The following is a 9,586-nucleotide window of genomic DNA, read 5'->3' on the forward strand; positions in this document are numbered from 1 at the left end:
ACACTGAGAAGCATGAGTCAAATTCTAGTCCCAGCTGATACTGAGAAGCTGTGTGACTTCGGGGTAATCATTTAATTTCAAGCCTTAATTTTCCCAACTGTAAAATATGGGCACTAGATTAGATATCTTTAAGATACCTTCCAGCTAAAGCACATTATATGGTTCTATTTTTTCTAGAGATATCATTTAAAATATTATCCTTCATAATTAGGAATGAGACTACTTATGCATTACTAATAAGGCACTCATTCACCCATTCATTCATTCACCATTTATTGACCATATACTATAGGGTAGGTGCAGGAATCTGCTTTTAGATGTCTCTCACCTCCACTGCAGGAGTCACGGATTTGCACCTTTTCTTGAAACTCATCCCCACTTCATCTCTTGCCTCTCACTCTGCCTTGCGATATGCATTTGAGAGACAAATGTCCTGGATTAAGACTGAGTACAGTGGGTCATGGAGCATGGTAGAGTTAACAGGATAAAAAGGAATCGCACTATGACTTTGGGCTCCCTGGCATGGTGTTCTTCAGTTAACTGAGCATAGGCAATCTGTAACCTTATTTGACATTAACATTTTAACATTCATAAATATTGGGCTTTGCAAAATCACTTACTATAATTTTGTTTTTGTCCAATGATAGCTTCTCAGCAGTTGGTATGAGACTCAATTTTGCTCTTTTAACACGTTTATTAAAAAGATGTATTTGCAGGAATTTCTCTTCTGAATTTATATATCCTGTGCTTTTAAGTGTTCTGTTATTAATATTAATTTGAACCATGTGAAATTGTGTTTTTTAGGTCAAAATCAGTCAGATATTGGCAATTTCATATGATTCTAATATGACCTAGTTAGTCGTAAGCAGCAAAGACTGGGAGGCAAATACCACCAGTTGGAGGAGAAACTTTGACTCTTAAGTGTTTTCATTCTGTTGTTGTGGGGGGGTTTTTTGCCATTAAGGGAATTTTGACAAGTTTATTTCAACTTGTGCATTGGTTTTTTCCATTAGTTAAATGGAACAAATTGCAAACTCAAATAGAATTTTTAAATGCTTACTCACATACAAATCAGTACAGATCACTGGAAGAAAATTATAAATGTGGTTTATTCCCCACATATCTAAATGTTTAGGTCACTGTGTTTCTCATTTGGGCAATGTAATGATTCAGATACATAATTCTTTGGCAAATTGGAAATCAGTGTTTTGAAAAAACTTGAGGATCACTGTCATTAATTTACTCAATTATTTCACATCTTCTGACTGGCAGAATATACCTGCTATATGCTATCTATATACTCCCAAACACATCTGCAGCTGAGAGATGAAACCTGGAGCTATTTTTAAACCACAATCATGTGGCTGTGCTTTTGGCCAGGTGCTCACCTCTGAAGATTTCAAGAATCAAAATATCTTATTTCCATTACTTGCAGGAAACCACATATTAGTAACATAAGACAGACTATCTAAATTTTAATACTTGGAATTTATTCAGGCTTCCCAGAGAATAGTTGTATTTTCACATCTAGATAAAAATAAGCTTGAGGAAACGGGCTGGCCTTTCTGACTTTGATCTTAAAGATGAAACCACAAGAACTAACAACTTGCATGTGGCCTAAAATTCTATAAAGTTTACTGATGTTCATATTTACATTTAATCCTGATTGTAAACTTGTGAAATACTTTCAGCACTTTTGGAGTAGAAAGTGCACAGGTAGGGACTTCCCTGGTGGTCCAGTGGTTAAGACTCTGTGCTTCCACTGCGGGGGGCACGGGTTCGATCCCTGGTCAGGGAACTAAGACCCTGAATGCTGTGTGGCCAAAAAAAAAAAAAAAAAGCGCACTGGTATAGAAGACAAAGATTAAGACCCTGCTTTGAACATGGAAAGCATTCTAGGCAAGTTATTTAACCTCTTCTTACCTCCGTTTCCTCATTATAAAATGAGGGTCTCAACACTGGTATTCATTTATTTATCAAGCACCTAGTGTGTCCTAAGTAGTGTTCTAGTCACAGAAACTATAGCAGTCAACAAAGTTCAAAAAAACAAAACAAACACAACTTAATTTCATGGAATTGATTTAGCATGGGAGGGGTAGAAAATATGAACCTGGGCAAGGAGAGAAGCAGTGATGGTAGAGTATTGATATGTCATATAAGGTGGTTAAGGGAGGCCCTCATTGATAATATGTCATTTAATAGTAGACCTGAAAGAAGTGACAGAGTGAATGGTGTATGCATTTTGGTGAAAAGTGTTCTAGGCAGAGGGAACAGAATGTACAAAGGCCTCAAGGCAAAGGCATGCCAACAAGGCTAAAACAAAATGAAAAAGTGAGGGGCAAAGGTTTGAGGGGAGTGGTGGCATGGATCATTGCACCTTGGAGTCCACTGCAAAGACTTTGGTTTTTAGACTTAGAGTGAGCTGGAGCCTTTGGAGGGTTTTGAGTAGAGGAGTGACTTTACTTACATTTTAACAAGATCACCCTGATGCCCTGTTGAGGGTAGATTATAAACAGGAAAAGACAGTACCAGGGAGACTATTTAAGGAGACACGGCTATAATCCAGGTGAAAGTAAGTGACTTGGGACATGGGAGTAGGTGTGGAGATTGTGGGAAGTGCTCCTATTCTGGCTCTATTTTATTTACCTTTTTAAATTTTTTAAATTTTTTTAAATTGAGCTGGGGCTTCCCTGGTGGCACAGTGGTTAAGAATCCACCTGCCAATGCAGGGGACATGGGTTCGAGCCCTGGTCCGGGAAGATCCCACATGCTGCGAAGCAACTAAGCCAGTGCACCACAACTACTGAGCCTGTGCTCTAGAGCCTGCAAGCCACAACTACCGAGTCCACATGCCACAACTGCTGAAGCCTGTACGCCTAGAGCCCGTGCTCCGCAACAAGAGAAGCCACTGCAACGAGAAGCCCCGTGCACTCAACGAAGAGCATCCCCCGCTCACTGCAACGCCCGTGCGCAGCACTGAAGACCCAACACAGCCAAAAATAAAATAAATTAAAAAAAATAAATTTTTAAAAAAAATTAAAAATAAAATACTAAAAAATAGAGCTACTCATATTTTTAAAAAATTGAGCTATAATTGACATATAACATTGTATTAGTTTCAGGTGTGCAACATAATGATTTGACATATGTATATATTGCAAAATGATTGCTACAATAATGCTAGTTAACATCCATCACCACACACAGAAACAATTTTTTGTGTGTGATGAGAACTATTTAACTTTTTATTATAGAAAATGTCAAACATAGGTAAAACATAGTAGACTAGTATTGATATAATGAACCTCCATGTACACATCACTCACCTTCAACAATTACCAACTCATGATCAATCTTGTTTCTTCTATATTCCCATTTTCTCCACTCTGTAGTTTTGCAGCAAGGCCCACATATCATGTAGTTTCATCTAAAAATACTTCAGAATGTATCACTAAAAGAATTTAAAAGACAACAATATTATAATCATATCTAAAAAGTTTTAAATAATTTTTAATGCCCTCAAACATGGATTCTGTATATATTTTAAAGATAGAGCCCACAGGTCTTGCTAATGGTTTATTTGTTTTATTTTTTTGGCTGCCCTGCACAGCAGTTTGTGGGATCTTAGTTCCCTGACCAGGGATTGAACCCGGGCCCTTGGCAGTGAAAACACTGAGTCCTAACTGCTGGACCACCAGGGAATTCCCATTGCTCATGGTTTAGATGTAGAGAAAGAGGAGCCAAGGATGACACTGAAGTTTTTGGCTTGAGCAATTGGTAGTGTTTTACTGACATTTATAAGGAAAACACTGTTGGAGTAGTTATGGCTGGCAGGGTGAACCAGGAGTTTGGTTTAGGACCTGTCCAGTTTGAGATGTCTATTCGATATCCAAATAGAGATATTGAGTTGGCAGCTACATGTATGTTTCTGAAATTTGGGAAGATCAGGCTGGAGGTAGAAATTTGGGAGCTGATACCACAATGATGGTACTGAAAGTCATAAAACTGTTTGATGTCACCAAAGAAGTGAATGTAAATGGAAAAGAGGACTGAGGACTGAACCCTGGAGCACTCCCAACACTTAGTCAGGGATAAGAAAGAACCAGCAAGGGACAGAATACATGACCAGTGAAACAGGAAGAAAACAGAGTGGTATTCTGAAAGCCTAGTGAAGAAAGTATTTCAAGGAGGATGCAATCACCTGTGTCAAATGCTGCTAATATATTGAGAGGCAAGGACTAAGAGATGACCATGGAGTTAGCAAGGGTGAAGGTCATGGATGATGCTGAAAGAGTTATTTTATCAGAGTGACGGGGATGAGAAAATGCCTTGCTTGGGTTCAGGAGAATCAGAAGAGAGATGAACAGTGGCTATAATATAAATCTTTTAAGGAGTTTTTGCTGATAAGGGGTGTTGAGAGGATTATGAAGTCAAAAAAGAGTTTTGGGGGCTTCCCTGGTGGCACAGTGGTTGAGAGTCCATCTGCCGATGCAGGGGACACGGGTTCGTGCCCCGGTCCAGGAAGATTCCACGTGCCGCGAAGCGGCTGGGCCCGTGAGCCATGGCCACTGAGCCTGCGCGTCCGGAGCCTGTGCTCTGCAACGGGAGAGGCCACAACAGTGAGAGGCCCGCGTACCGCAAAAAAAAAAAAAAAAAAAAAAAAAAAAGTTTTGTTTTTAAAGCAGGATATATTAGCACTGATGGGAATGATCATGGAATGAGACAGTGAGAATGTTAAATAATATATATGGGTTCCTAACACATAGAAGGCATACAAATGGTAGTTCTTTTCTCTTTGGGCCTTTTTAATAAAGAGTTAAACAACCTGGAGCCACAGACAGCTATTTTACTAATTAGTGGGCATCGAGAGCAGAATTATTTAGCTTTAGATAATTGTGCAAGGCAAAATGTGGGTGAAATACAGATATATGTGGCATATTTGGTTACATATAATAATAAACCCGAGAAAACAAGGCAGGGTTTCTTTTTCTCATGTGAAAGAAGTCTAGAGGTTGGAAGCCTGGAACGGGTAGTACTGGGGTTTCATGGTGTTATCAGTGACTTGGGCTCTCTCTCATTCTGGCCTCTATTTTCAAGATCACCTTCCTGTCCAAGATAGCTGCTAGAGGCCTAGCCATCATGTCCCAGTCTCCACAGCAGGAAGGAAGAAAGAGAAAGGAAGGAGGAAGAAGGGCTTGATCCCTTCATTCTAAGGAAACTTCTTGGAAGTTCCACGCAACGTTTCCATTTATATCTTTCTGGCCAGAACTTGACCTGCCAGGGAGGCGGGGAAATACAGTCTTTCAATAGGGCATATTTCTCTCCTGAATAAAATAGGGGTTTTATTACAAAGGAAGAAGCAGAGAATGGATATTAGGGTAGGCTATTAGCAATCTTTGCCTTAGTATTTGTGGGAAGAGCATGGACAAAAGACCTATGTTTGAACCCTAGCTCTACCATATACTGGTTGTGGCCTTGAACAAGTTATTTTATCTCTGTGCCTCAATTTTCTCTTCTTTAAAATTGAGCTAATACTAGTGCTCAGAATACTAGTGCTACTCTGAGGATTAAATGAAATAATACAAGTAAAGTGCCATTGTGTCTGGCATATAATAGGCACATAATAAATAACACTACATATATGAAATAAAAATTAGTCATCTAGCAGGCCATTGAGAGATGGTGTCTTAGTCTCTTCAGGCTGCTATACCAAAATTCCATAGATTGGATGGCTTATAAACATCAGAAATTTACTTCTCACAGTTCTGGAAGCTGGGAAGTCCAAGATCAAGGTGCCTGCAGATTTGGTATCTGGTGAGGGTGTTTCCTGGTTCATAGATGGCCATCTTTTCACTGTGTTCTCACATGGTACAAGGGGTGAGGGAGCTCTCTGTGACCTCTTTAATAAGGGCTTTTCCCTCATGACCTAATCACCTCCCAAAGACCCTACCTCCAAACATCATCACTTTGGGGATTAGGTTTCAACATAGGAATTTCGGGGATGGGGGGGACACAAACATTCAATCTACAGCAGATTGTATTAGTTAATTGGGCTGATTGGCTGCTTAGTTACAGGTTCAATATGAGAGTTACTATATCCACTTCCCCTTTGTTACATAAGAAATACCCCAAGATCTAGGAGAGTTGTAACATACTGTCAATGGCATTTATTGACTCCAGTTAACTTAATCATGTCCCTTAAGCTTATGCTTTCAATGAATCCCTTTATCTGATACCAGCCAAGCTGCAAGCCCTGAGACAAGTAATCTGGTTAAGGCCTGCTGAAAAAATGCCTGTTTTACCAAACACATGTATCTTAAGCTTAGATCTTCAAAGAGTGGGAAAATGCTTCTCCAGCTCCTGCTGATTTTTAGGTCTCTGTTTTAGCCGTCTTTGATAACATCTATTTTGGTTGGTTGACTTTGTAATTATTGGAGTCATAGTCAATGGCCAGTGTATACAGCACCTGGATCTAATTACAGGTGCTATTGTGTCTATCAACCCAGGCCCTGAGCCCCTGTATTTGCTGTATACAAAATGAGAAAGCCGCTGGTCAGCCCTGGGTTTTGCAATGTCATGAGTTATCATTTCCCACCCAAGGCAGGCAAGGGATGGACAAACACTTGGCTCTTGGCAGAGCTGGTAGCTCTAGTTAGCAGAAAACTCTTCAGCCGGTGAAGGAATTGTGATGAAGGGAGATAGGCCAAGCGGTCATACACTTCAGCTTGGCACCTAAAGGGAACTGCAGGAAACAGATTGAATCCTATTAGGGAAAAGGCAATATTTTTATAGGTGAGTTCATTTCTCTCCCATGGAGATAATTTTCTCTTATCACATCACAAATTAATTTAGGCTGAAGTGCAAGTGATGGATCAGATAAAAACAGTGCAGAACACTTCACCTGCCTTCAACCTTAAATTATTCAAGTGGCTGCAGCCACTGGTCAACAAGAAGGCAGAAGTTGTCTCACAGAGAAATGCCTGGCCTAAGAGGTGAGGGCTCTTGCAGCATTCCCCCTAAGACCTGAGAGGTGGTGCAGTGCACTGGAAAAATCAGAGCTTTGGCTCTGCCACTTAGTGATGTGGCCTTGGCCTTGAGTGAGTTACCTGACTTCTGTAAATGACAAAGTATGTAAAATAACTATGAGGACTGGCCCAAAGAGAGATGCTCCACCTGTCTGTGCCTTTTGTTTCCCTCGTTACAATGCACCTACTTGCATTCAATTATTTTTAAAACATTAAAAAATATAAACTAAAACATAAATGCAGGAAAACAAGTGTATCATTTAGTAAACTATTATAAGGTAAACACACCTGTATTTGAGTCAAGAAATAGAACTTTGCCAACCATTCCTGAATCTCCACTCCTTCTCAAAGAAACTATCTTGACTTCATAGTGATCAAGGAATTGACATACACAAGTGTGCATCTCAAGGCACTGGAGTTTAGTCTTGCCCATTAAAAAAAATTTCATGCGCCTTTTAAATGATTTACAGGCTCCTCCACCATCTTTTTCTTTTCCTTAAAATCATCTGTTGAAGAACATGCATTGTCTGATATGCAGTTTCCTGGTCTGGATTTTGCTGATTTCATTTTTATTGGTGTAGGTCTGCATGTTCTTTTGTCAGTTGTGTATTTTGCAGATTGACAGCTAGATACAGAGGCGAGATTAGACTCAGGTTCAATACTTTTGGCAAGATTAAAGGAAGTGATATATTCTTTCATCTGGAAGCATATAATATCTTGTCTTTTTGGTTTTTTTGAAGATCTAATTGACTTCATTGAATGATTCATGAATCAGGCAACAAGTCATCTAGTAAATAGACAGGTGCTCCTTGTCTCTTTTTGGAATATTAGCAGCCATTGATGCTCAATGAGCGCATCCATTATTCATTGGGGATTGCAAAATGGTGATATTCCATTTCTATCATTTATGAAATGTATTAGTTGGAGTCTTTATAAGGAGAATTTCCCTACAGCTATTTGATTATCCAATGGTACAGTTTATATAAGAAAATTAAGATAAATGTTTAATTCTTTCCCTTTGTTTTCATAAGTTTTCAAGACAATGAACTGGCTCTCTATCATCATTTGAAGGCACCTAGTGTTTAAAGTATCATTATACTCATGAAAGATATATACATATATATGTCTATATGTGTATATATGTGTACGTGTATACATATAATGCCATATACTCTGATTTTCACTTTTTAAAAAAATTTTCACTGGTTTCTTTTGTATCCTTCCCGTAATATTCTACACATATAAAACCATTTATAAATGTTGATGATTATTTGTTTCACTATTTTGCTATTAAAAACAATGCAATATGGAATATCTTTCTTTAATACTTCTTTATATATGAATATAATTGTGGGATAACTTCCTACAAGTGGAAATGCTTTTATAATTTTCATAGATAATGCCAAATTATCTTACACAGAATTCATACCAATTACATTGCCATCAACAATGAATCAGTGATAAGGGATCATTTCCAAAAATACTTTGAGTTGCAAGGGGGAAGCAAGGGGTCAGAAAAGGATTGGATTTTAATAGAGGAAGAAAGATGGGAAGAAGCCATGGTGGAGGTGAGGAATTGGAATTGGTTAAAGGTATTACAACCATAGAGCAGATGCTAATTCAAAATGGTGTCTGAAGAATAAAGGGGTAGGTGAAAGCAAACAGAAAATTCTGGTATTGGAAGGTGTGGTGGTGTAGAAAGAACACTGAATTTGATGGCAGGAACATGTTCCACACTTATTGTCTTATTTAACTCTCACAGTAGCTTTAAGAGGTATTATTTCTATTTTACAGATAAGATAGTAGAGGCTATGGGGATAAAAATATTTTACAAGATTGAATGAAAGCTAAATGATATAATGTATGTGACATCATGTATTAGAGTGTGAGCTTCTTGATAGCAGTTATCTTAAACCTAGCACAGTGCCAGGTACATTCTGGAACGCAACAAACAATTTGCTGAATACTTTTAATGAATGATAGAACCTAACAAAGGTCTGCCACATAAGTTATGGCTATCAAGAAATGGTTATCGACTCTTTAAAGACCAGCAGCTAAAAGAAAAGTCTGGCTGGCCGTGGTACCACATTAGATTCTGGTACGTATGCATACATAATCAGTCATCTAATAGGTATAGGTATGACTTTCACACTGATAATTATCAAAGAAATCTATAAAATGAATAATGCTGATTGAGAAAACTGTATATCTAAAATTTCTCTCTTAGATAAATTTAGGAGTCTATATTTTATGTTTCCCTTGGTAAACACTCTAGGGAAATAAAAAACAGCAGTTTACATATACTTTACTCATTAAATGGTAACAATCTATTAATGAATTGAGGTTGGTTTTTAAATTTAAATATAAAAATTTACTTTACCACTTCCTTTCAAAACTAATAAAGGCATTTTTATAATAAAGGGCACTTATGCCATAATGTTAATAAAAATGGAAATAAAATTCAGATCACTTAAAAGGAGGGAGCAAACCATAAGACCCAGTACAGTGGCTATAACTGAGCATCATGTTTGGTTTGGAATTCTTTACAAGAAAAAGGAAAA

The sequence above is a fragment of the Phocoena sinus genome, chromosome 8 (genome assembly GCF_008692025.1).
Source record: "Phocoena sinus isolate mPhoSin1 chromosome 8, mPhoSin1.pri, whole genome shotgun sequence".
In the NCBI taxonomy this organism is placed as follows: Eukaryota; Metazoa; Chordata; class Mammalia; order Artiodactyla; family Phocoenidae; genus Phocoena; species Phocoena sinus.